This window comes from Delphinapterus leucas, chromosome 8 (assembly GCF_059928025.1).
Source record: "Delphinapterus leucas isolate spDelLeu-1000000601 "Yukka" chromosome 8, BTC_Dleu_Yukka2, whole genome shotgun sequence".
NCBI classification, from domain to species: domain Eukaryota; kingdom Metazoa; phylum Chordata; class Mammalia; order Artiodactyla; family Monodontidae; genus Delphinapterus; species Delphinapterus leucas.
The window spans coordinates 3,265,804-3,292,499 of record NC_143136.1 but is presented as its reverse complement, the minus strand read 5'-3'; the positions used below and the strand labels follow the sequence as shown (position 1 = coordinate 3,292,499).

Here is a 26,696-nt window from a genome sequence, read left to right as displayed (position 1 = left end):
GGTCCCTCCATGTTGCTGCAAATGGTATTATTTCATTCTTTCTTGTGGCTGAGTAATATTCCATTGTATATGTGTACCACATCTTCTTTATCCATTCATCCGATGATGGACGCTTAGGTTGTTTCCATCTCTGGGCTATTGTAAATAGAGCTGCAGTGAACATTGTGGTACATGACTCTTTTTGAATTATGGTTTTCTCAGGGTATATGCCCAGTAGTGGGATTGCTGGGTCATCTGGTAGTTCTATTTGTAGTTTTTTAAGGAACCTCCATACTGTTCTCCATAGTGGCTGTATCAATTTACATTCCCACTAACAGTGCAGGAGGGTTCCCTTTTCTCCACACCCTCTCCAGCATTCGTTGTCTGTAGATTTTTTGATGATGGCCATTCTGACAGGTGTGAGGTGATACCTCAAGGTAGTTTTGATTTGCATTTCTCTAATGATTAGCGACGTTGAGCCTCTTTTCATGTGCCCGTTGGCCACCTGTGTGAGACAGAATCTTTTTTGCTAGATGGAGTTTCGCTAGATGTTGCGTTGTTGTATGCACACATGGCGTGCGGTCTCTACCTTCTCAGCACGGTTTCAGGCGTTCAGTGGCGTCTTGTTCACTGTCGGCACGATGCCGTGCACCAGGTCTCCAGAACTGATTGATGTTGCTTCACTGAAATTCTGTGCCCCTTGATTAGCAGCTCCCCATTTCTGTCTCCCCCCAGCCCGTGGCAACCACCATCCCACTCTTTGATTCTATGAACTTGACTATTTTCGGTACCTCTTGTAAATAGAGTTCTGCAGTATTTGTCTTTCTTTGACCGGCTTATCTCATTTAGCATAATGTCTTCAAGGTTCATCCATGTTGTCACATATGACAAGATTTCCCTCCTTTTTAAGGCCGAGTAATATTCCGCTGTATGGATAGACCACACTTTGTTTATCCCTTCATCTCTTGATGGACATATAGGTTGTTTGCACAGCTTGGCTATTGTGGATAATTTTTTAACATTTAGGTTGGACTTTGGAATGTGTGTTTGCAAGTACATTTGAGTATATGTGCACCTGATCTGGAACTTTCCTTCAAGTGAAATAGTTCTGCTGTAAAGGTTTAGGAGGACCCAGAGAGCATTCAGGTTTCCCTCTTCCTCGTCAGGTCACCAGTCTTGGCTGGCATGGAGGCCAGGTTCTGCTCGCGGGGGGCTTTCCGTCCATTCTGGGTTTGCAGTCAAGCGTCTGCACATCACAGGGCTGAGGGCAAAGAACCCAACACCAGTGAATAAGGTGCTTAATGAGAATTAATAAGCCAAAGCAGAATTTTTGTATTATTAGTTTGAGATTGTATTATAAATAAACATATAAACAAACACAAATGACTTTCTTACTACACTCAGCCCTTCTGCATCCTCAGATAGAGGGCCAGTTGCAAGGGGCTTGAGCCTCTGCAGATTTTGGTATGTATGGGGGTCCTGGACCCCATCCCCTGAGGATACCAAGGGACAATTGTAGTTTCCTAGGCCTGCCTTTAACAAATTATCGCAAGCCAGGTGGCTTAAAAATGACAGAATGTGTTTTCCCTCACAGTTTTCTGGAGGCTAGACGTCCCGAGATCGAGGTCCTGTCAGGGCCACGCTCTCCCTCAGGGCTCCAGGGGAGGGTCCCTCCCGCCTCTTCCAGCCTCTGCTCATGTCGGCATTCCTCGGTGTTCCCCGGCTCCGAGCTGCATCCCACCAGTCCTTGCTGCCTTCTGTCTGTGTGTCTTCGTGTCGTCCCTTCTTATAAGGTCACCAGTCACATTGGATCGCGCCCACCCTAATCCAGCATGACCTCTTTTTAACTTAACTAATTACATCTGCAAAGACCCTATTTCCAAGGAAGGTCACATGCTGAGGTTCCACGTGAGCATGAATTTGGGGGGGGACACTGTTCAATCCAGCACACTCAAGAGCTGGTGCCACCTCGGCCCTCCCGTTTGTCTGGGCCGTGAGAGGGGACAACATCTAATAACCTGCTGCAGAGGCTGTTTCCAAAGCCCAGCCAATCAGGTGATAGAACGAGACCGGGTGTCCCAGGAACTCCTGAGAAAAATGCCTTGTCCCCAAGGCTAGGGTGCAGGCCATTGTTCCCACAGACAGACAGTCTAACAGCTGCTTCAGGTTTGCCTTTGAGAGCCAGGGACCACTCCGTGCGTGTGTGTGTGTGCACGTGCATGCGTGTGTGCATGTGTGTGTGTCTGGGTGTGTGTCTTTGCATGTGTGTGTGTGCATGTGCATATGTCTGGGTGTGCGCACACATGGGTGAGGTAAGCAGAGGCCTCTGGCAGCTCTGTCCTGGCCCCCAGCCCTAGTCCTCTGGGCAGAAGCCACCCTCAACCACTTCCGTCCCACACCCCGGGCTGTGAGGGCCCCTCCCACGTTATCTCCTGGAGGGTCACTGAGTAGGTGGTTGACTTTTCCAGGAAACGAGTTTCTAAGATGCCTTGAGAAGTGTTCCTGGAATTGCTGTGTGAGTCGCCCATCCTCTGAAGAGGTGCGGGCAGGGGGCAAGAGCCGCATGAGGTGTCCAACCTTGGCAGCTGCTGTTGCAGAACGAGCACCTGCCAGGGTCACGTGGGATGATGCCAGACTCCCCAGGGCCACCTCAGGCAGGAGCTGTGGGGCTCCTCAGGGCCCCCCTGCTCAGGGGTCCACCGTGGGGTGGGGTCAGGGAAGAAAGCGGGAGCTGTGGGCCCTCCCCACCGAGGGGCACTGCTCAGGCCCAGGGTGAGCCGGGGAGGCAAGGGGTGATGTGCACAAGTGACATCACCACGCCGGGCACTGCTCTCCCTCTGCCCACCTGTGTTCTGCACTCTTCTCATGAGTCTTTCCCTGGGGCTGCCTGTAAAGTCAAAGAGGGACAGTGGTGGATTACACACCATCACAAACGATCACCCTCCTGTTTTCCCACCAGGAGCGCCCCACCGAGCAGGTGGGCCCCTGGAGGGCTGCATGGAAGCAGCTAACCTTCTTTGGCTTCCCTGACAGGCCAACAGAGATTTCCGCTAAGCTGGCCAGGGAAGCTGAGGACAGTTTTAATTTGAAAAATAAGATGAACTAGCTTTCTTTGTGTCCCAAGCTAGGTAAATGGCCTCTTCTCCAGAGCTTTGTCATGGAAATCCCCAGAAAATAATTGGTTGGAAGTCAAAGAACCCAAAAGAACAAAGGGAAAGGATTTGGGAAGTGGACTTGGCCAGGTATGTATTGTTCCCAAATTGCTTACATTAATGAGCTCCCAGGGATACAGTTGCTCTGGAGACAGGGCTTCCTGCAAGCCAAGAAGCAGCTCTGAACTGAGATCATCTTCACAGAAAGGACATCCCTGGTGGAGATGGCAGCTTGGGAGGGTGCAACAGCCTGGGGCCAAGAGAACTAAGATCCAGCAGAATGCAGAGTGAGCCTCAGGCTGGACACGTGGATTCCCTCCGGAGAAAAACCCTGAGTCTCCTGGAGGTGAAATTCCCTCTTGTGCATCAAATATGAAGATCAGTACAGTCTTCGTGGAGGACAGATTAGATATATGTACCCAAAGTCTTGAAATGTTTGTTCCCAGTAATTTCCTCCCTAGGAATGTATTCCGAGGTCATAATTAGAGGCGTGCTAAAGGACTTGTGCGGAGCGACCTGCCCCCAGGGTTATTTATATGAGAGTGAGTGGAAACGTCTTGAGCGCTCGCACTAGATGGCTGTTGAGGTAGATTAAATCCAGATGACGGTGAAAAACTTTAAAACTTAAGTACATGGGAAATTTTTCTCACAGTATAGAGTTAATTGGAAAGGGCAGATTACAAAACAAGGAAACGAGATGATCTCCATTTGGGGTACGTGTATGATTGTGTGTGTGAGAGAGTGTGCGTCCCCAGGCCGTATCTAACCAGGAAAAGACGGTATAACATGACTCACAGAAATGGTAACGACGCGCTACAGTTTGGATCTAGCTGCCGTTTTGTAGTTGCTGGGATGGAAGGCCGTTTAGAGCCGTGGTCAGGGGTCCCAGGGCTAGACTCAAGCTCGCTGGGATCTGGCTGGACCCCTGTCTACCTGTGTGGTTTTGAGCAGCTTCTTCATCCCTCTGATGAGTTTATGTGCTTGGAAAAGATGGCCTGTCATCCGTCATCAGCCCCATCCCAGGGACTGTGTTTAAACACCAAAGAGCAGGCTCCTGGCCAGGGGATCCTTATGTCTGTGGGGTAGGGGTGGAGGTGGGGTGTGGAGAGCAAGCAGTAGGCTGGGAGCTTTGAGAGAGTGAGAGGAAAGAGGTTTTAAGACAACTTTTCTCTCTTTTATGAGCGTAACTGCCCTTTGGTTCCTTGTAAAACAAATTTAGGAAAGATCTGCAGTATTTCTCAAGGCTATTTTTGGAGTTGAACTTGGATCTGACTTTGATTTCTTCTCCATGGGAACATGGTGAGATGGGCCGTGAGGTTGCCCATCTTTACTCGGTTTCATAAATGTGCTACAGGGAGAGAGGACACCAGACTGATGGCAGCTTCAAGAATAGTTTGCGTATGGCCCTCAAAAGCATCCCTCCAGGCTAACGCCCCCCCAGCCACAATCCCTGGGTGGATGGCTACCGAGGAGTTCCTTCCCTCCAATGGGCCGTCTTCCCAACAGACACGCTCACGGGAGGCCGGGCAGGTCGCTCCCTGACTGTTTTCTGAGTGGGGGCGGAGACAGGCAGGGGTGCCTGCAAGTCAGTGCAGCCCATCATCATGATGGCACCTCCACCCCAGCACCTGCCCAGGCTGCCCAAGGTCACACCAGGAGCCTACTCAGCCTCTCACCCTAGCACCTTCTCCTTACGAGAAACAGTCCACATTAAGAAAGAAAAAACGGGTAGCACAGAGGCGACGGCACCGAACTGCCTGTGATCGAATTGAATCCCAGCTCTGCACAGTAAAAACGGGCCTGTTTCCTCATCTGTAAAGGGGTGGCCATAGGTGCTTTGGGGCGTCGCTGTAGAAAGCCCCTGGCACTGTGCCCAGCACAGCATAAACCCTCTTTCACTTGGCCGTGGTGATGCACTTTCACGAAGGATCTGAGGCCTGATGGCTGCAGAATGCACGTGCCTGGGTATCCATTTCTGTCTCTCAGTGTGGTCCCAGCCCCACTGCGCAGAGGGCGGGAGGTGTGTAAAGGGACAAGAATCATGATAATTCAAGTGGCGACATTTGGGGATTCTCTCCCACTCCTGGGGTCCATCCCATTCGGTGCAGGCAGAGCTGTTAGTCAGCTCGGGCTGCTGTAGCAAAGTACCACAGGTGGGGCCGCTTAAACAACAGAAATTTATTTTCTCACAGTTCTGGAGACTGGAAATCCAAGATCAAGGTGTCATCGGGGTTGGTTTCTTGTGAGGCCTCCCTCCTTGCCTTGTAGACGGCCATCTTGCCCTGTATCTTCACATGGTCATCCCTCTGTGCATCTCTGTGTCCTAATCTCCTCTTCTTGTGAGGACACCAGTCATATGGGATATGGGATTAGGGCCTACCCCAGTGACCTCTTTTCACCTTACTACCTCTTTAAAGACCTCATCTCCGGGGACTTCCCTGGTGGCGCAGTGGTTAAGAATCCGCCTGCCAGTGCAGGGGTCACAGGTTCAAGCCCTGGTCTGGGGAGATCCCACATGCCGTGGAGAAACTAAGCCCACGTGCCACAACTACTGAGCCTGCGCTCTAGAGCCCGCGTGCCACAACTACTGAGACTGTGTGCCGCAACTGCTGAAGCCCACACGCCTAGAGCCCGTGCTCCGCAACAAGAGAAGCCACCGCAATGAGAAGCCCATGCACCGCAATGAAGAGTAGCTCCCGCTTGCCGCAACTAGAGAAAGCCCGCACGCAGCAAGGAAGACCCAATGCAGCCAAAAACAAATAAATAAATTTATCTAAAAAAAAAAAAAAGAAAAAGGTCCTATCTCCGGGACTTCCCTGGTGGCACAGTAGTTAAGACTCTGCGCTCCCAATGCAGGGGGCCCGGGTTCGATCCCTGGTCAGGGAACTAGATCCCACATGCCACAACTAAGGAGCCCGCCTGCCACAACTGAGACCTGGCACAACGAAATGAATAAATGAATAAATAAAGACCCTATCTCCAAATATAGTCACATTCTGAAAAACTGGGAGTTAGGACTTCAACACATGAACTGGGGGTGAGGGGGACACAACTCAGCCCTAACAAGGGCCCACCTTCCCCAGCTGTGGAACTGCCACTCAGGTGACGGTCAGCTTTTCCATTTGGCCTGCACCAGCCAATTTAAGCTGCAACGGAACTAAAGGGCTATAATTCACCATGAAAATTAGCAGAAAACAGCATTGTAGCAAGGTGATTGCTACAGAAATATCACAAGATCAAATAAAAAACCTGCTTTAAGATGCATTACACATTCTTTCTGGGAGGGAGCAAGGCTGCAGGGGCAGGGGAAGATCTCGGTGGTGATTCCTAAGAGGTTCCCAGAGACGGTGCATTCGAGGGCATTGGCAGTCTGGCAACATAGACTTTTCATCTTGTCTCATTTTTTGAAAAATGGACAGTTCTCCTCTTGCCTGGTGCCGGTGTCTCTGCACAATAATTTTTCTTCCTTTTCTTTTTTTTCTTTTTTGGGCCCAGAAATGGAACAAAGAAATGAAGGGCTAAGGAGAGAGGAAGAAAAAGTACAGATGTTTTTCTTGAATTAACCAGGTCAACCATCAGGAGAGCAGGGAAAAGAGGAAGACTGTTAGAGAATGTTAAAGAGATGCCTGCAGAATCAGCCTGCTGTGAGCTGTGGGGAAGGAGGGCGGGTGAGGGCAGCCTGGGCCTGCTTCCCGAGGGTGAGGGTGAGAGATGCCAGCCAGCCACCTACAGCAGGCCAGGCCGGGGAGAAGCACCGCGGTGAATGAAGGATGCTCTCGACTTATCTCTGCTCTCCTAGCCTCCATCAGACTGGGAAGTTAGGCCCATTTTGCAGATAAGGAGACTGAGGCACAGAAAGGTGACAACACAGGCCCAGCTATCGCTGACCGTGGGTGCTGGAGCCAAGATTTGAAGCCGGAGCCCTCTGGCCCCCAGACCCCTGGTTCTCTCACCTGTGCCACCTCCCTTGGTTCAGGAGAGTGGAGAACAGTCAGGAACTGAGGGTTCCAAGAGGGCGACAGGGAGAGGTGGGTCACAACTGGGTGTTTGCAACTCCAGGTGGCACGAGTACAAGTGGGCCCCCCTCTGCAGGACTCGTGCTCCTTCCTCCCCAAGCCCTCCTGGCCCTCCTCTGTCCCCACACAGCAGCCTCACGACTGATCCTTCGGGAAACCGTGGGACGGAGACCCACTTGGGGAGGCCCCATCCATCCCCTGCAGCCCCACGAGGTGCTCTGGTTCCCCGCGGCCCACCAGGTTGGAGGAAGCCTCCACGTCTTGCCTGGGGGAAGAAACTGGGAGGCCTTTTGGTCCTTCCACCGCGCCTCTCCCCAGAGCTTATGGAAAGGAGGGTGGTGTTAATAAGTCTTCCTGCCTCTCAGCCTCCTGTGCTCCGAGGAAGGATGACAGCTTGACCCCCAACCAGAGCAAGCTGTGCTTAAACTTTGGGGACATAAGGTGGCGTGTCTGAGGGAGGAATGTTTGTGTAGCCCAGGAGTAGGGCTCAGTCCCCTGTCCCAGGAGGAAGGGGCCAAGCAGGGCGCCACAGACACGCCCCCGGGCCTCCCGCTGCCTTGTTCAGCCTGCACCTCCTAATAGGCCCCAGCCCCCAACCCAAACCCAAGGTTGCCGATGGGAACATTCCTTTCCGTCACCGTTCTTTCTTCTCAATCCCCAATTTTCAATTAAAAAAATTTTTTTTCCAAAACTGGTACCAATATAACAGTGATTTTCTGTTGATGGGTTTGGATGAGGGACTTTCTTAGTTCATAGTTTCCTTCCTTGTGATTTTAAAAAGATAACTGCTTTCTAGCTTTCAAGTCCTGGCGCTGTAGAAGGTCATGCACAGCTGGAAATGATTTTACGGATCAGGAAACAGGCTGGACAGGCACCCGCTCAGACGCGGCCTGTGCCCGCGGCCTTTTCTGCCCGTTTATCGGCCTGGGGGACAGCTGGCTGCCACTGGCTGGGTCCTGACTTGGCTCCGTGGAGGGCGGGGGACTCTGGAAAGAAAACTGGGGTGCAGTTCAGACAGTGCCTGGCTGGCGTTGCCTGGCTTAGCGGACAAGGTAATAAACCCTGCACCAGGTGTTCGGCCCTCCGCTAGGGGCGCTCGCGAGTCGGAGGCCGCGGCTGGAGTGGGGCGGGGCGTGGGGGGGGGCGGACCCAAGGCAGGAGGCGACCTGTCAGCTGAGCAGGAGCGCCTGCTACCTGCCCAGCCCAGGACCCGTCTTTACTTCTCTCTCTTACTCCGGTCCCTTATCTTTTTCACTAAGGGCTTAGTCACATGTACAGCGCAGAGCAGCTAAAGAACTTCCCAGTGTTTAAAGCAGTGCCCCGCACACGGTTGGCACTCAAAAAGTACTTATTGAATTAACTCACGGTAATTATCGATAATAACAGTGAATTGCAACGTCATCAGCCAATCCTGTATTGTCAGGCGTTTAACGTATTAGCAGTTTCCCTCTATTTCGTATTGTCTTGCCAATAATAAGTAACTTTTATTATATCAATAGAAATAACCTGTATATTGTAGAAACAAAATAAAATAAGCAAATAAAAAGCCTTCATTCTTACCATTCAGGTAATTCTAACATACGTTTTGGCATACAGTCTTCCAAACTTTAATTTGTACTTAGGTAGTACATGGCTGATAGATAAACCAAAAAAAGAAAAAAAATGGGCCCATACAGTTTTGTAAACGACGTTTTAAATTTTTAAAACGTCATTTAACAAAATGACTACACAGTCTTTATAATTTCTAAAGGCGGGGTTTGTCTGTTTTGCTTATTGCTGTGTAAAAATAATGCTCGGATGTGCATGTCCTTATTCTATTCCTTAAAACAAGTGTTTAGAAATAGAATTTGGGAAGCAAGGGGATTCAAGCTTTCTGTGAATATTGCGAGATCCATTCTGAACTTTTGCATCACCCACTCACCAGCACCTGAGTCTCTACTCACATATACTGCTTTTTGTGTTGTGCGTGTCTGGTTACCTCGAGGCCAGCCTCTTCTTGGATACTGCCCACGGGAGTCTTCTGGAGCAAATTACCTCCCAGGTCCTTTACCCATTTCCAGATGATTTCACTCCACAATAGCACTCTGCTTGCACAATTTGACTATATACACATTTTCAGGAACGTATTTAATGCACAAAATGCCTCTGTTTTCTTTAGCGTTCTTGCGTATATATTCATAGGTGGGTCTGTAGTTTTTCTCTGGGGAATCCTTTTGTCATGATTTTGTGTTTCGTGATCAGATTTGTGTTACCATGTTATTCTGTGCCCTGGAATGGTTTACAGAGCATGAGGAATGCAGAGAAAGTAAATGGAAATACATGAGTAAATGTATGAAAAGGTATGTGACAAATGTATGATAAGTATATGAAAAGATGCCCTTCCTCAAGGGGATCAGGGAATGCATTATTCAAACAATAATGATACTATGGGCTTCCCTGGTGGCGCAGTGGTTGAGAGTCCGCCTGCCGATGCAGGGGACGCGGGTTCGTGCCCCGGTCCAGGAAGATCCCACATGCCACGGAGCGGCTGGGCCCGTGAGCCATGGCCGCTGAGCCTGCGCGTCCGGAGCCTGTGCTCCGCAACGGGAGAGGCCCGCGTACCGCAAAAAATAAAAATAAAAAGAAATTAAAATGATGCAGAGGGACTCCCCTGGTGGTGCATTTGTTAAGAATCCACCTGCCAATGCAGGGGACACGGGTTCGAGCCCTGGTACAGGAAGATCCCACATGCTGTGGAGCAACTAAGCTCGTGAGCCACAACTACTGAGTCTGCGCTCTAGAGCTCGCGAGCCACAGCTACTGAGCCCGCGTGCCACAACTACTGAAGCCTGCACGCCTAGAGCCCGTGCTCCACAACAAGAGAAGCCACCACGATGAGAAGCCCGCGCACCGCAATGAAGAGCAGCCCCCGCTCACCGCAACTAGAGAAAGCCCCCATTCAAAAAGGAAGACCCAACATGGCCAAAAATTAAAAATAAATAAATTAATTAATGTGATGCAAAAATGACAATGGAGGTGGGTCAAGAGAATGACTTAAATATTAAAGGCCTTAGAGAGGTGCGGAGAAAGCTGATGGAGCAGTTTCGCAAACCTGCCCCTCTTTCTTGGGCAAGTCAAGCATGCTGGGCAGGACGTCACATCACGCTGGCCAACCTCATGGCTGCTGAGACCCCAGTCAATGCTTGATGGAGTCTTTGTTCTGAGAATCTGCAGGTGGCACCAGCCCCAGGAAAACGATGGCTCCTGGTTCCTGGAGCTGCACTTAGAGCTCCGCCCACGATGGCCTGGCAGCCTGGATCACTTGAATCCACCCGGGCTCTGCTTAGGAGGGATGATGAGGGCCCCAAACCCACACGGCTACAGGCTCTAAGCATACAGCTGCAACTTGAAGAACACAGACCTCACGGCGGATGCTATCAAGGCCTTCTCTGGCTCTCCTGGGGTGGTTACAGGTGCACCCCACACCTGGAGCAGGGAAGGGGCTGGACGTACGTATGTGTGTGTGTGTGTGTGTGTGTGTGTGTGTTTGGCGGTGGGGTGGGGGGAGATGGGCGGGAAGGATAGGGCAGTCCATTGTTTGCAAGTAGCAAGCAGGTCTCTCTTTAGGATGGAGAGAATTAGCTCTGGCGCCACCTCTTTCTATGCTTTGAGAAAACCACTACCATCAGCCTTTTGTTACAAACTCTCAAAGCTGCTCCCAAAATTCTTCTCGGGGGCAGCCTGGCCGCAGGAGCCTCACAGGTTCTGGAGTGGAGTGAACTTGGGGTTGGCTGAGCCAGAGCTGTGGCTGAGGTTTTTGTCTCCCCTTCCTCAGGGGAGAGTAGATGACTTTGTGTGTGAATTGAGATCACCTTGACCTTGAACTGTGGCTTGTTCTGGAGGATCTTGAGTGTTTTGCCAGGGAGGGGCGACACAGTAAACACACATCCACCCATACAACGGACAACCATGTAGCCACTAAAAAGAACAGGGCAGATGCGTGAATACTGATAAGTGAAAAGAGTATAACAATATGATCCCATTTGTGCACTGAAAATGTCTAGAAGGTCAAACTGGAAACTTAACAGTGGTTGCTTTTGGGGGACAGTTACTGGGGACTGGGTTAGGAAGGGAACTCGTGTACCCTCTTAAACTGTTAGAATATTATATGTTCATGTATTACATAATATTTCATGTGTAACATTGTAACTTTTAAAATCTAACCAAACCAAATGGGGTCCAAAAGTTAAAAATGATACCAGCAACCCTTTTCACACCGGTTAATGGTACAAGAATGCTCCAAGCAAGCATCCTTTCAACAAGCCAGGTTCCAGCCCTGCCTCCCCCTCCTCCAGGTTCCTGGGCCCAGTTCTGAGTCCCAGGGTGGCCCATAGGGACTTTAGCTGCCATAATTCCATCTGCACTCCCATGTTACCCCAAATGAACACATAATTTAACACAAAATAGCATGTTCACCACCTGAAGACAAATTTCTTCCCTGTGTCTTTCACCTATTTTCCAATTCCAGTTGAACTGTATTCCCGAGACCCCCTGCATCAGCTACCTATTGCTGTGTAACAAAGCACCACAAACTCACAGTGCGAACAACAGATGTTTCTTATCTGGTCATAGGCCAGGCATGGCCTCACTGGGTCCTCTGAGACTGCAGCATCTCACAAGCCTATAATACAGGTGTTGGCCGGGCTGCATTCTCATCTGGAGGCCTAACTGGGGAAGGACCTGCTTCCAAGCGCATTCAGGTTGTTGGCAGAATTCATCTTCTTTTGGCTGAGTGACTGAGGGTGCTGCATTTTGCTGGCTATCGACTGGAGATCCCCCACCCCCGTCAGGTCCTTGCTAGGTTCCTTGCTAAGTGAACTTCCAGAACGTGTCTCCTTACTTTATCAAGCCAGCAAGGAGACTCTCTAGTGTGTGCTAGTAAGACAGTCCTACACAGCTACATCCTACCATAGTCATGGGGGTGACTCACCATCACCTTCCCCATATTCCACGGGTATAAGCAAGCCACCACTTCCATCCACCCTCAAGGGGAGGGGATTATGCATTACAAGGCATGAACTTGGGGCCACCCTAGGGTCTGTCTGACACACTCCCCACGAGGAGATTTTGGAGCTGCCTCTGGGAGGGCCCTTGGGGAAGAGTTCTGGGGTGCCACACGGCAAGGGTCAGGGGAGCCTTGCAGTGTTTGTGCCTTGGCAGGCTCTCAGGTTCACAGCGGCTTGCCGAGAAAGGCATTTAGCATAGTAAGATCAAAAGGCTGCATCCTAGCCAAAATTTTTGCCAAGTGAGATTATGCGTGATATTAATGGTGGCCCCGAGTTGCGCAGTGCACACCTGCACAACTTTCCCTGGCAGCCCGGAATCACACCTGTGGATGAGAGGCTTTTTCAGAGCCTTACCTCTCTGAGGAGTAATATCTGGTCCGACTCCAGTTCCACCAACGGACCATATGTCTGTGCAGCTGAGTTTACTTTACACTACACCCTCTTTCCTAACTAGTCCTTGACTTTTCTATTCCTCAAACACATCCAGAAAGCTTGAAATATTTTCTCTGGGATTTTTGACTGTTTTTACCCAAGGCATCCAAAACTCACAGTTTCTGAGTGTTTATTTTCTCCCACTGCTGGGTGGGTCTCTAGAAATGGAGCATCAAAGTGAGTTGGAGTCTCCAATGAAAATCCTGATCCTTCCAGAGCAATGACTGTTACAGCTGTCACACGGGTGGGGACAGCCCACTGCCACAATACATCTCAGTTGCAATGTCACAATTACATGCTATGACATTGATATTATGATATAAAACCTCAGGTTGTTAAATTATTCCCAGACGTTTGGCACCGCCCAAGACTGCTTTTCAATTAACAATAAACATACAAGGTGCAGAATTTCAGGACAGCAGTCCTTTTTCTTGTGTCATCCTTAATGCTTATAATTCACGACAATGCCACGCATTTATTGAGCACTTACCATGTTTTACGTATTTCTCCCAATGGTCTTCTAAGACAGGCACAATTATAAATACCAATTGACAGATGGAAAGATGAAAAACTGTGGCTTGAAGAGGCTTAGACCCTTGTCAAGGCAAGGCTGAGCCGGGACGGCAAGGTCTGTCTGGCACAGAGCGTTGTTCCACCTGTGGGACACCGATACCTGTGCGTTATGAGCGCAAACCCCTCACCTGGACCTGTGTGGGCAGCGCCCCTGGGTTGCCCCCATCCTGCGGTGACTGGTTAACGCTGACATGCATCTCTGCAACCTGCATGAGCGTCGGCCGCTACACACAGCCCACCACTAATGGGTGGAAAACCAGGCGGGACACCTTTAGTTTTCATGGATTAATAGCGCCTGCTTCGCACTCCCTGGTGTAATGATTTCTGCCAGCTCTAACTTTTTTTTTTTTTTAACATATGTGATGCCAAATGATAACAGGCTCAGTAAAAAAGCGACCCCTACCCCAAAAAAGCGACCCAAACCTGGCCCTCAGTTTCCCAAGCAAAATTTCCATTTTGACTTTGCCCACCTGGAGTCCTGTTCTTCCATAGCTTTTTTTTTTTTTTTTTTTGGCTGCACCATGCGGGATCTTAGTTCTCCAACCAGGGGTCAAACCTGCACCCCCTGCACTGGAAGCGCAGAGTCTTAAACCCTGGACCGCCGGGGGAGTCCCCTTCCACAGCTTTCGTGTGTTCACCTTTGACCCGGGACAGGGGAGCTGCTGGCCAAGGGCACTGCCCCCACTGTGTCCCTCCCCCGCAGGTTTCCTCCCCCCAGGGTTGGTCACTGTGTTCCCTCCCGGGTCTGCAGGCCCACCCAACCCTAGGCCTCCAAGCACTCTTGCCTGTACTTCTGAGGAAGAACGCGGGGGACTCCCCTAGAGAACTTGGGAGTGGCAAAGATCAAGAACCTCCCTGCTTTCAGGGCACCTGGCAGAGGCCAGGCAGGGGGGTTATTGGGAAGCCCGGCCCCTGCCGCTGGGGTTCATTTCAGGAAGGTGAAGGGCCAGGAGACTCAATTCCTTGGGCCCCAGCCTTAGAGAAGAAATGAATCTTGTGCTCAAAAATGTCTGTCTCAGCACATGTCTAGTCCTACAAACCTGTGACCCCAAGAAGGGCCCTTTGTGCCTCCCAGGGCTATGGAGGAGGGACCAGCCCTCTCCCAGGTTTCTTGAATTCTGCAGCCCTGCTCCTCCCCACTTCCCCCCATCACTCTCAGAAGATAGCCTGGCTTCCTACGTGGCTGACGCACAGCAGGGGCCGTCCCCCGCACCTTGCCTTCCCTGTCTCTGTGGCCTTCTGCTTAAAGCCCCACCCTCTCCTGTCAAGGACATCCCATAAGCCATGATCCTCTACCTCTCTCTGGCACCCTCAGTGTTTCCCTCTTTAATGGGATGCTTCCTACTGATAGCCTACAAATAAACTACAAAACCTCCCCCCCTTAATGAACCCTCCTTGGACACGCCCACATCTCCCTCAGTTACCCCATTTCTCCACTATCCCTTATAGAAAATTCCTTTGAAGCATTTTCTATCCCTGCCGTCTCCAGCTCCTTTCCTCCCGTTCTCCCTTGAAGTGACACAAGGCAGGTCTGCATCCCCGCCACGCCTCCGAAGTAGCTTCTGCAGGAACACCAATGACTTGGCTGTGGCCAATTCTCACGTCACCTACCTTGAGCAATCAGAGACTTTCAATGCAGTTTTCTCACTTCCTTGAAGTATGTTCCTCACTTGGCTTTCAAGGCACTGTAGCCTCTTGTTTCTCCTCCTGTTTCACTGGCCACTGCCTCTCAACCTCCTTTACTGGACATCACCCCGTCCGCCCGCCAATCTCGCCACCTTCTAAACTTCGAAGTGACCCAGGGCTTGGTCCTTTTCTGGATCCGCACTCACTCCATGGTTGTTCGCATGGATTTCAGTACCCAAGACTCCTAAATTTATTCTGCCATCCGGACTTCTTCCTTCAACTCCAAATGCACACATCTAACTATGGCCTCAATATTTCCATCTGGAGGTTTACTGGGCATCTCAGGAGACTCTGACTCTGGCCAAGATGTTGTCACAGGGACCAGATTTATGCAGCCGCCTGGAACACCACAAAATAAATCTGGACAAAATATACGAAAGAATAATTTTCAAGACACTGCATGCCAGACAAGGTGGAAAGTGATCTCTGAGAGACGGGTAACAAACAAGGGGGGGGGGGCCCACGATGGCCCCAGCTCTCTGTGCGGGGCGTTCCCAGGCTGCAGCACAGGAAGGAGGACTGAAGCAGAGCCTGGTGGACCTGGAGTTGAGGAGATGGAGCTGAGAGTCCAGGGAGACCAAGGTGGCTGGAGTTCTCAGGACAGAGCACTGGAGAGGGGAGAGCACAGAGAGAGCATTCAGCACTGATCAGCACATGTGTGTGAGGAAACTACCCGAAGCTGAAACAGCCAAAGGGAGTAGAGGGACTGGTGCCTGGAGGTCACATCAACCTGGGAATAGCGCCGGTTCCCACGAGCCAAACTGGAAAACATTATGACTCCTGGGACCCTGGGTAGAGTACACAGAGGGGTCAGCTCAGTAGTGGGAATAATTAGCCTAATCTGAGCACTGCTCTGGTCCAGTCTAACAAGTCTTAAAAGCAAGACCCAGGAGAATCAAACGGTTTCCAAGCAACTTAACTGCATCCCAGAACAAAGCTCAAGGATATTTCTAGGAGTTGTCAACATCCACCACTTGACAACGTGAAATTCACAGTATCGGGCATCCAAGCAAATATTACCAGGTATGCAAAGAAACAGGAAAATATGACCCATGATGTGGACAAAACCAATCAATTGAAACTGATGGAGAGTTGACGCAGGTGTTAGAATTAGTAGATGGGAATCTGTAGACAGTTATCCTAATTGATGCCAGTAATCAATTTATCGCCTCTCAGCTCCAAATTCACCCTTCAGTGCCTGCCCTGCAGTGATGGAGTTCATTCCTTTAAGCCTTTCCCCTCTCAGTGAGCAGTGTTAAGCTCCCCAGCAGAGGGCGCTGTAGGGACACATCAAGAGCCTTGCAGCCTGATCTGGTGACAACTTTCCTATGGTCCCCCTGATACACCACGAGCTCCAGGTCTCCTGCCACACCAGTGCCCTGATCCCTTCTGCTCACCCACACACCTGGCCCCTGACTATGTCTTACCTGCATCCCCTTGCACCCGGAGGATTAACACTAGCCCCCACTCCCTCTGTGTGCCTGCCTGGGCATTGGTAGCTGATGGCCTGTTCTCAGCCGGAGCTCTGGAGGATAGCTTCCCACTAGCCCCGTGACTGCAGACCAATTCTGACCAGGATAAACCAGCAAACCTCTCCGGTATCCAGTGGGCTGTGCCTACAGCTTCTCCAACCAGGTCCAAACCCCAGTAGCAATGGGCATGCCAAGCACCCAGACATCTTTTTTTTTTTTTGGCTGCGTTGGGCCTTCGTTGCTGCGCGTGGGCTTTCTCTAGTTGCGGCGAGCGGGGGCTGCTCTTCCTTGCGGTGCGCGGGCTTATTGTGGTGGCTTCTCTTGTTACGGAGCATGGGCTCTAGGCACACGGGCTTCAGTAGTTGTGGCGCGTGGGCTCTAGAGCGCAGGCTCAGTAGTTGTGGTTCACGGGCTCTAGGGCACAGGCTCAGTAGTTGTGGCGCACGGGCTCAGTAGTTGTGGCTCGCGGGCTCTAGAGAGCAGGCTCAGTAGTTGTGGCTCGTGGGCTCTAGGGCACGGGCTCAGTAGTTGTGGTGCATGGGCTTCATTGCTCCGCGGCGTGTGAGATCTTCCCGGACCAGGGCTCGAACCCGTGTCCCCTGCCTTGGCAGGCAGATTCTTAACCACTGCGCCACCAGGGAAGCCCCAGACGTTGGTTTCTAATACCATTCTCCAAGAAAAGGAAGTGAGCTTTTGGGTTAGTCTGTCATTTGCCCCACCTGTCACCTCTGGCAGCAGCAACCCACCTGTGAATATTTTTGACAAACACCCTGTACAGGATGGCTTAAGCCCCGGGCCGAGTTCCAAGTCAGGAGAAACGAGGATAAGTCTTTTGAGCTGGTCTTTCAGGGAGTTAGTTACCAGGCAGGTCAAATAATGACAATTCTTCGTGAAGGTCTGTTCTTCCCCCTGCCGGGAACGTGGGCTGTTATTTTTGTGGAAGTCAACAAAGACCAACCAAATGAGAAGAGCAAAGCCTATCTATTCATAACCACTAAAGTGTATAATAAATAGATAGTATGTAGTAGGATAGACAGATAATAACACCCACACATACATACATATATGCCCCTTTCTAGTATTAATTATACTCAGTTATATTTAGGGACAGGTTGTGTAATTATTAATAAATGCAAGTTTTTATATTTTAAACATCTCTTTTTTTTTTTTTTTTTTTTGCGGTGCGCGGGCCTCTTACTGCTGTGGCCTCTCCCATTGCAGAGCACAGGCTCCAGACGCGCAGGCTCAGCGGCCCTGGCTCACGGGCCCAGCCGCTCCACGGCATGTGGGATCTTCCCGGACCGGGGCACGAACCCGTGTCCCCTGCATCGGCAGGCGGACTCTCAACCACTGCGCCACCAGGGAAGCCCCATCTCTTTTTTTTTTTAAAAAAAAAAAAAAGCTTATCTATTCAGAGCCGGCTGTAGTAAGAGGGTCAGCCACCATCACTTGTGTTTGACAGAGACTCAAAGACAGGCAGAGGAGCGGGAGAGCTTTCCAGTGGGAGACAGGGAAGGCTCCAGGGTGCCTGATGGGGCCATGGGTGGGGTGGCCCGTGTGATTAGTATTTTTGGCTTTCTCTGGTTGGTCCTAAGCTGGACGTGAGGACAAAAATTAGGGAAGCTGTCAGTTATCAATCCAGTCCTGGCCATTTGGGGCTGATTGTTACAGAAGTACTTGTTTAGCTTCCTGGATTGTTACTAGAAACGACAATCCCATTCCCCGCAAGTCTGACTTACAGCGAGCCGGCTTCCTGCACTGTGTACTGTCGAGAAGGGGTTAGTGACCTGGGCCGCTGCTGCAGGCTGTGGGCCAGAGTTCTATTTTTATACAGGGGCTGGCCATTGTCTGTTTATATTTCAGTCTCTCTTGTTTTCTGGCTACTGCTGGGCTGGGGAGCCGGGGATGGGACCAGTGTAAGTGGACACCCACACGTTCTAACTGTTCTTGCTGAGATTCACCTGCTCCTTTTTTTTTTTTTTTTAGATGTTGGGGGTAGGAGTTTATTAATTTATTTATGTATTTTTGCTGGGTTGGGTCTTTGTTTCTGTGCGAGGGCTTTCTCTAGTTGTGGCAAGCGGGGGCCACTCTTCATCGCGGTGCGCGGGCCTCTCACTATCGCGGCTTCTCTTGTTGCGGAGCACAGGCTCCAGACGCGCAGGCTCAGTAGTTGTGGCTCACGGGCCTAGTTGCTCCGCGGCATGTGGGATCCTCCCAGACCAGGGCTCGAACCCGTGTCCCCTGCATCGGCAGGCAGACTCTCAACCACTGCGCCACCAGGGAAGCCCTATCTGCTCCTTTTGATGAGTGCTTCCTGACTTGTTGCTGGTCTTTGGTTAATTTCCGGATTCCAAAAAGTGGACTCTGACTATTTGGGCCAATTTTTTATTGCTCTTTAGAAGCGGCAGAATTTCAGGGTTCCTTACTCCATCTTTACTCATGTCACTTGCCATATTCATTTTTAAAAGGCACAGAGAGGGCTTCCCCGGTGGCTCAGTGGTTAAGAATCCGCCTGCCACGCAGGGGACACGGGTTCCAGAAGATCCCACATGCCGTGGAGGAACTGAGCCCGCGTGCCACAACTACTGAAGCCCGCACGCCTAGAACCCATGCTCCGCAACAAGAGAAGCCACAGCAACGAGAAGCCCACGCACCGCAACACAGAGTAGCGCCTTCTCGCCGCAACTAGAGAAAGCCCGCACGCAGCAACGAAGACTCAACGCAGTCAAAAATAAAATAAATAAAGTAAACTTAAAAGGCACAGAGAATGGTCATTTTATAAGTGGAGTGTTCTTTGGAGGTTATGTTCACATTAGCTGACTTTTGCTTTCCAACCTGATCTTGTCACGGTGGGTAACGAGGCCCCCTCTCTGATTCCTATCTAGGCTGCCCAGGTCCTGTTAAGCATGTAAACTGCCTGCCCTCAACCTTTAGTCAGAAGTACGTGCCTACCTTGTCTTTTTATCAACCCAGCATCAAGGTTTTTGTCAACTATGATAAAAACCTAGCACAAGGTCTGGTGCATGCTATCTAATTAATAAATTGGGTGGCTAGATAAGCCCCCTCTTGGCTGACGTATTATTTCTTGGGACTCAGCACCCACCAGCCCTGTGGTTGGCCACGGGAGCAGACAGACATTGCTGGGCTTCCCACCGGGCAGAGGGAGCCTGATGAGGAGGGAGCGAGTGGTGGAGAGAGGCAGGACCGAGCAAGCCCCCTAGAAGCTTCCATTCCTGAAGGCCTCCTAGTATCCTGATGCTTGCTGGCTGATCTGCCCCCGGTTTAGAGATGCCAAGTTTGGAAGCAAGTTAGAGTGGGTTTCTGGGTGTTGCTACCAAAGAATCTTGACTAAAGCAAGGTGGATTAACGGAAGGCAGAGCCAAAGACAGGACAGTGCGGGCAGCACGTGGATCGTCTGCGTGGTCCAGAGGGGAGCCGTGTCGGTGTTTGCGTGCTATTGTGGGCCTCCATGTACATATGCCCTGACCCCTGAGCCCCCAGGAACTCCCCCCTCCCCTCTCCCCCTGCTAATGTTACAGAGTAATTGAGCAGCCCAGACCATGTCTGCAAGGCAGCTGTGCATTAGGGTGGGGCGGGGCTGGGGGTAGCACTTGGGGGTGGGTGACCCCACTTCCCCGGGGTCTGGGGGAGCAGTGGGAATGCTCATGAGCATGTTCAACACGAGTGGGGTGCTCTGCGCGTGCGTATAGGAAAGACCTTCAGGACTGCTGTTAGCTGGGAAGAGGGGCAAAGCGAGCTGCCGAGCTCAGGTAGAGTGTGACCCTGCTGTGTAAGAGACGCTTCTAGAGGTAGCTATGGAGACGAGGCTGTGTGTGCTCTTCTTGCTGCAACAAACGACCCCGAGCCCAGTGGCTTCAAACAGCACACTCTCGCTTTTTTATCATCCTGGAGGTGAGAATGCTGAAATCAGGGGGTCTGCAGTGCTGTGCTCCTTCTAGAGACTTTGGGGGGGAAATCCATTTCTTTGCCTCTTTCAGCTCCCAGAGGCTGCCTGTTTCTCTTGGCTTGTGCCCCCCTTCCTTCCTCTTCAAAACTAGCAGCACAGCATCTTCAAATCACTCTCTCTCCGACCTTCCATCCTCACATCTCTCTCCCTCTGACTTTGACCTTCCTGCCCCCTTCTTGTAAGGACCCTTATGATTACATTTAGGGCCCACCCAGATAACCCAGGCTAATCTCCCCATTTTAAACCTGTCACTTAATCATATATGTAAAATCCCTTTGGCCAAGGGAGGTAACATATTCATAGGTTCCAAGGATCAGGATATGGATATCTTGTTGTTAAGTGGCGTGTGTGTGTGTGTGTGTGTGTGTGTGTGTGTGTGTGTAATATTCTGCCTATCACAATGGCTATAAAAACTTTTGGAGAAGTTTGTTATATAGTGGTGGGGGGCTCTTTAAGAAGACATTCAATTATGACTACAAAATTAGGGATGAAAGTAAATATTATTTGGAATGAGAAAGTAAATTGCAAATACCACAAACATGAAAAAACAGAAAAAGATATAACTCACATATTGTATTTACTTATAATTTTATTTTATATACTATAAAAAATTATATTATATATTAAGTAAAATAAATATATTATATTAAATAAATAAATTTTATATTATATATTACATATATATAAATATTATATGATCATATTTTTGGGGTTTCATAATATTTTTAGTATTTATTATTTATTTTCTCACTGTAAATGATTATTCACTTTCATCTCTAACATTGAATTCTTTAAGTATACTTTGTATACCAACTTTATATAGCTGAGTATAATCTTTCTTAAAGAGGGCTCCAAACTGTACCTTGAGCCATAGACCCCCAAAACCTGATCTGCCCTGGAGTACTTTTTTTTGGGCCACGTAGCTTGCAGGATCTTAGTTCCCTGACCAGGGCACCAGGGGTGCCCTGGCAGTGAAAGCACCAAGTGCTAACCACTGGACTGCCAGGGAATTCCCAAGCCCTGGAGTATTTTTATAAAGAAGAATTTAATTGTTTTCTTAAGTCAAAATCAGGATGTGATTCAATTAAAATCCAATACAAATTCAGAAAGAATTAGAAAAACTGATTTTAAAATTCATATGGAAGAGTAAAGATTTTAGAACTGCTAAGGCATTTCTGGCGGGGTGCGGGGGAAGGATGATGAATTTGTGAAGGGAATTCGTGCTACCTGAGATTAAGGTCTACCATTATAAAACTAATAATGGGAAGAGAGCAGTATTGGCAGGAAGATAAATAGCTCAGTGGAACAGAATAGTAAGTCCAGAAACAGGCCCAAACACATTTGGGAACTTGACCTACGACTGACATGACATTACACTTCAGTGGGGAAAGAGCTGACAGCTCAGTGACATACCGTTGGAACAACTGGTTTTCTGTACAGAAAAAAATGCAGTTGGATTCCTATTTACCCATAGCCCAACATAAACACCAGTTGAATTAAAAGATTATACACTCAAATATTAACAACTGTAAAACTATTAGAAAAATATATAGGAGAATGTCTTTTATAACCTCTGGGAAGAGGAGTTCTTAGTGAAAAAGCACAACTCATGAAAGAAAAGACTGGGGACTTCCCTGGCAGTCCAGTGGTTAAGACTCTGAGCTTCCAATGCAGGGAGCCCGGGGTTCGATCCCTGGTCTGGGAACCAAGATCCCACGTGCCCTGAGGTGCAGCCAAAAATTTTTTTTAAAAAATAAAAGATTGATGAATTTGACATCAACATTGAAAACTTCCATATGACAAAAGAAACCATAAACAAAGCACAAACAAGCCACCGACCAGGAGAAGATTTTGTGTATTCAACGCAGGATTTGTTCCAGAATGTATAAAGAACTTCTACAAATCAATAAGAAAAAGACAACTTAACAGAAAAAGTGGGCAAAGGATATGAAGAGGCCATTCCCTGAATGGCCAATGGACACGAGAAAAGATGCAGAAACTCACCATTCAGGGAAATGCAAATTAAAACCACGGTGAGAGACCATTTCATACCCATCACATGGCAAAAATCACCAAGTCTGTCACTGCCAGGAAGTTATGGGGAAATGCAAGCTCTTATATACTGCTTGTTGGCATGTTAAGTTATCACCACCTGGAAGACCAATTTGGCAATTTTAGCAAAGGTTAAAAATGTGTGTCCTCCACCAGTGGCAACTTCACTTCTGGAGGCAGGCCTTGGAGAAGCCCTTCCCCTGGGCCCCAGGTTGCTGTACCGGTGTTCACCGCAGCGCTGTTGTAATACCAGGTAAGCGGAAGCAACCTAAACGTCCAGGAAACGGGAGGAACAATTGTGAAATACTTTTACAAAGTAATAACACAAGCATAGATTAAAATGAATACAATGGATCTCTATATACGGATACGAATAGACTTCAAAAACATACTATTAAGCTTAAAAACCAAGTTGTGGAATAAGTACGTGTGTGTGAATAAATGTATGAACACCTCAGAGTAGAATTGCTTGGTTGTACGGTGAGCATTTGCTCACCACCTATTTTCCAAAGCCGATGTGCCAGTTTTCACTCCCATCTGTGGGGCATGAGAGTCGCAGCTGCCCCACATCCTTGGTATTGCTTGGTTTTCCCAGCCTTTTCGTTTTAGGCATTCTCATGGGTGTGAAGGGATGTTACACTGAGGTTTCTATTTGCCTTTCCTGATGACTAGTGAGGAGGCATGTGTCATGTGCTTCTTGCCATTTGAGTAATCTTGTCTGCATGGCACCTGTCCAAGTCTCTGGCTGGTTTTTCTTTGGGAATTTCTCCCTGTTCTTGTTTATCTGCAGAATCTTTATAGGTTCTGGACTTGACGCCTTTGTGGAGTACACATATTGCAAATATATTCTTCCCCTCTATGGCTTGTTTTATTTTTTTTTTTTTACTATCCTAATGGTATCATTTGATGAAGAGAAAGTCTCAATTTTAATGTAGTCCGAGGTATTCTTTTTGTTCTTTATGGTTAGTGCTTTTTGGGTTCTGTTTAAGGAATCTTTGCCTTCTCCGAGTAAAGTATTCTATGAGTTCTTCTAAAGCATTATTACCATTCACATTTAGATCTACAATCCACCTCTAACGGAAACCCTTTGCGATCTCTCCTGTGAGGTGGTGAGCAATTGTGGCGGGAGGGCTGGGATCGGGGTCCTAAAGTCCATCCTGGGAGGGGTAGCCGCCCTCGCCCCGTGCAGGGAAGCCCTTCCCAAAGGTGTATAAAGCGTCTCCCCTCACGGATTTTCCTCTGCTCTGCTTTTCCACGGCTCCTCTAGATGCCCCCTGGAGGCTGGTCCTGCCCTGCAGCCAGCTCCTGCAGCTTCCTCCGAGGCCAGGACAGCTGGCGCGGGAACGCAGTTCGCAGCCCCGGGCTGGGCTGTCGGCCCTGCGGGCCCCGCCCTGCCTGCGACCGTCTCGGGCCCACCCTTGGAGCCACGCTCGGCGGCCCACCGCCCGAGTGCGGTTCCCACCCAGCCCCAGGTGGCCCGGGCTACGGGATCTGGCAAAACTGCGGCGCTGGGCCACCTCCTGCGTGCCCCCGGGGAGAGGCCACTGCGCTCACCATCCGGAGGGCGCCCGAGAAGGGGGCCCCCGGGGGGTGGTGTCAGCGGCCGGGCGGTGCCCCCAGCCGCGCCCCGAGCGACCGCACGCTCCGGACCCCCGCGTCCCGTGTCCCCTAGTCCAGGGTAACCGCATGCCCCAGGTCCGCGGGAGCACGGCGTCTGCGGGGTGGGCACCCGGCCTTCCGGGTCGCACTGAGCCGGAGTCTCCCGAGGGGCTGGACCCCAGCAGCCCGGCCGAGTCTAAGGCCCGGGCCGAGAAGGGCATTCAGAGCGGCCGCGAGTGCCCCGCTGGTGTAGACGCGGTGGCCCAGGATGCCCGAGGTACCTCCGTGTTCCCCACGGGCTACCCTGGGAGGCAGGCAGGCACCTCGCCCACTATCGCCCTGGTGGAAGGACACCCCTCGTGGCCCGGCCCTGGCGGCCCGGCCCTGGCGGTGCCTCCACGTGACCTCAGAGAGGCAGCTGGGTTCCGGTGGAGCTGGGGGTGGGCGGCTTCCTCCCTCCACCCCCACCACCCCCCGGCAGAGGTGGGGAAGCTGCGGGCCTAGCCCTGCCCAGCAGCTTGACTCCCCTCTCCCTCCCCCTCCTCCTCCTTTTCCCCCTCCTCCAAGAGATGCCAAGATGGGGAGAGGCTATCTCGCTCGGGACCGCCTGGTCTCAGACCCTTACCTTCCCAGACCACTTACAGAGGTCTCTGAGATGCTCTCTGAGCCCCAGGGCTGTTCTGCCCCCAGCTCCCCACGTCATGCGGGCCCAGGGGCCTCCAGTCGGGCAGTGCCCCCACCATCCATGGCCGGGCTGCCTATGTGGCTTTGGAACCTGGAAGGTGAGCAGCTCCCACCCCTCTCAGCACTTGATGGGCAACGTTTAGAACAAGGTCCTAGACTCTCCCTCCCTCCCCACCCCGTACAAATCCCAACAGCGCAGGGTGCTAAGAAGTGAAAAGCCAGGTTTCCACCTCCACCCCATCCCATAGCCCAGAGCAACCATCAGCAGTCAGTGTATAAGTGTTACGAGTGGAATTGTGTCCCCTCCAAATTTATGTTGGAGCCCTAACCCCTGGACCCTCACAATGTGACCTTATTTAGAGATTGGGCCTTTACAGATTTAATTAAAATAAAATGAGGTCATTGGGCTGGGGCCCGATCCAATATGACTGGTGTCCTTGTAAGAAGGGGACATTTGTGCACAGGCACGCACAGAGGGAAGATGATATGAGGACAAAGGGAGAGGACACAGGCCACGGAGAGAGCCCTGAACAGATTCCCCCTCGCGACATCGCCGACACCTTAGTCTCGGGCTTCCAGGCTCCAGAGCTGAGAGACAATGAATTTCTTTTGTTTAAGCCACTCTACTTATAGTACTTTGTTTCATCAGCTCTAGCAAACGAATACAATATGCTTCTAAATATTTTCTAATAGGTTGTAAACGTATCTCTAAACAGACTATTTTTACACAACGTCATTATACTATTCATGCAATTATGCCACTAATTTTTCCATTTTATGATAGACGGTGGACACATTTCCATGCCAGGAGGTGCCCGTCTGCTGCTTCTGTGTGTAGCTGCCTAACCTCACCCCCTGAAGCGCCTGATTTCCTCAAGGGCCTGTGGGTAGAGTCTTAGGTGGCTTCCAGGCTGACGCCGCCGAGAACAGTACAGCAGTGATGGGGTGATAGTAACCTGTTCACTACCTGACATCCCATGCGGGCTCTGACCGGGCTCAGGTCCCACTCTTCCCTGCTAGCTGGTTCTCAATGGTTCCTTCATGGGATGTGGGCTTCTCCATGCAGACGATGTCTTCAAACTCCTCCCTAACCCAGACACGTACATTCTGAGAGATGTGAAGTTTGTAATTTTCTTACCCAGGTCCTGCCTCTTGGCCATCGAGCTTATTTAAACATGTTACGTCTTTCTTTCCCCTCCCCCGCACTGTGAAAAGGGTTTCTTGATAACTTCTGGTTGGCTGATGTTGGTACATAAAATTTATCTATTGATTTTTTTTTAATTCGAGTCACTTTGTTCAGTTTTAGTTTTTTACTACTCTAAAAGTTTTTTACTTTTCAGTTGCCCCTTGGATATTCTAGGGAGCCAATCACATTGTCTCATTATGTAATGGTCACCTTGCCTAGTCCTTTCTATTAACTATCTTGTTTCTGGCACGTGCCTTATAGCGGTAGCCAGATTAGGTAATAATGATGGTGAGGGTGGATATCTGAGTCTTTCTTCATCCTATCGACTGTGCCCTCTCCATCATCTCTCTTCATTGTAACCTGCCCCAGTGCTCCCTGGGTCTTTCTCCTGGCCTCTCAGATGGAGGTAGTGTCCCCTTTTTCCTGCAGCACGTGTTTGGGGACTGCCGTGAGGCAGACTGTATTTTCTTGTAGAAAACGTACGTTTAGAATTTCGTTGGACTTGAATGTACTGTACATATAGCACGTGGAGGGGCATTTCTACTGCCACGTGGATAGTCACCATTTATTTCAAAACAATTTTATCTGTCTTCTTGAAATTTAGAAAGGCTTTGGAAGCCTGGTTTGGATTGCCTGTTTTTTAAACAGTGTGTTCAAGGAAGCCGTATGCTGCTCCATATTTATTTCTCTAGTGAGTCGCAGCATTAAAATCACTTATTTGACGCAAGACCTGTGCTCCAAGGTAAGGGTCAGTCATGTTAAAAGAGACCTTTGTATTGTTATGAAGACAAAATAAAAGTTTGAAGAAAAATTCACTCAAAATGCTACCGTTCCGACACAAAAATTATATTCA

At 50.1% G+C, this 26,696-nt stretch overlaps 1 protein-coding gene across 1 annotated transcript in view; it reads left to right on the top strand.

Moving 5' to 3' along the window:
- Positions 1 to 26,696, top strand: part of UBE2F (ubiquitin conjugating enzyme E2 F (putative)) — an 85,428-nt gene that overhangs the window by 268 nt on the left and 58,464 nt on the right. The gene's annotated exons all lie outside the window — the stretch shown is intronic.